This window comes from Nycticebus coucang, chromosome X (genome assembly GCF_027406575.1).
Source record: "Nycticebus coucang isolate mNycCou1 chromosome X, mNycCou1.pri, whole genome shotgun sequence".
Classification (NCBI taxonomy): domain Eukaryota; kingdom Metazoa; phylum Chordata; class Mammalia; order Primates; family Lorisidae; genus Nycticebus; species Nycticebus coucang.
This window is the reverse complement of record NC_069804.1, coordinates 124,412,348-124,413,594: the sequence shown is the minus strand read 5'-3', so window position 1 is coordinate 124,413,594 and position 1,247 is coordinate 124,412,348. Positions and strand designations below refer to the sequence as shown.

The following is a 1,247-nucleotide window of genomic DNA, read 5'->3' as shown; positions in this document are numbered from 1 at the left end:
ACCCATGATTGGATCTTCTATGCACTAGAAAAGGGGGGAATGAAAGGATCAAACTAACTTCATTTTGTTAAAACTAACTCCATTTTGTCTCACAGCCTTCATTGATTCCACGTTGTCCTACAGCCTTCAATTTGCAGCTGCATACCAAAGGCGATAGGCAACCTGCTTGCATAACAAAGGTGATAGGCAACCTGCTTCCTCCTCCACCCCTGCTCTAGTACGTCTGCCCTGAGCAATAATGGCACTCACCCTCAACCCCAGTAGTAGTAAATCTTCCCCCCAGGCTAATTATCCCAGATAAAACATTGACAACAAACATTGTCCAGTTCCCTAAGCCCCTATCAGCTCTCCCTAGCAGTTCGCCCAACTCCCCCTCCCTTTTTCCTTTCTGCATTTTTAAAACTGCTCTTCCCTCTGCAGTTGGGGCTTCTCCGCTCTCCTGCTGCCTCTGGTGCAGAGAAGCCCAAGCCCTAGCTTATGAATAAACTACCTCTTGCTTTTGCATCGAACTGGGTCTTCCAGTGATTTATGAGGGGTACCCCGCGACCTGGGCACAGCAGTGGTACACTATAGTCACAGCTACTCAAGAAGCTGAGGCAAGACAATTGCTCAATTCCAAGAGTTTGAGGTTGCTGTGAACTATGACGCTACCATACTTTACACAGGGTGATGGACACTCTGTCTCAAAAATAAATAAGTGCTAACTTTGGCAGTGCATATATTAAAATTGGAACAATACAGAGAAGATTAGCATGGCACTTCCTCAAGGATGACATGCCAATTTGTGAAGCATTCCATATTTTTCATGAAAAAAAGAAATAATATGATTTTATAAACTTTCTTCTTGTGGTGGTAGAATCACCAATGTTTGTATGCTTGGTCAAACACTAAATGTTTTGTGTACTATCTCTTACTTGAAACTTACACCAACTCCATGAATTATATAGTGATATTAGTTTTTTTTACTGTAGACACATACTGAGTTTCAGAGAAGTTAAGTGATTTGCAGAGAGACTTGCAGCAGTAGTGCCTGAGCTGCACTTAGAAATGAGTGAGAGCTCTATTTAAATCTGCCATCTCGGGAATCTTCTTAATGGGAAAACATTAATGTCCTTCTGTTTATTACGATTATTAAATCTTTTGTTCAGCCCCCAAAACCTGCAAAAGTTCAGAAATACATCATGTCTACTATCTCAGGACACTAGAAGTTGAACAGAACTTGAGAAATTTGACAAAAGGCATCCTTA

General features: G+C 41.5%; 1 non-coding gene across 1 annotated transcript; it reads left to right on the top strand.

Annotated features, from left to right (window-relative positions):
* Nucleotides 1–697: 697 nt before the first annotated feature.
* On the top strand, nt 698–804 carry LOC128578710 (U6 spliceosomal RNA). Its single transcript, XR_008377848.1, has one exon. It is a non-coding gene; the product is annotated as a U6 spliceosomal RNA (small nuclear RNA).
* The last annotated feature ends 443 nt before the right edge of the window (nt 805–1,247 follow it).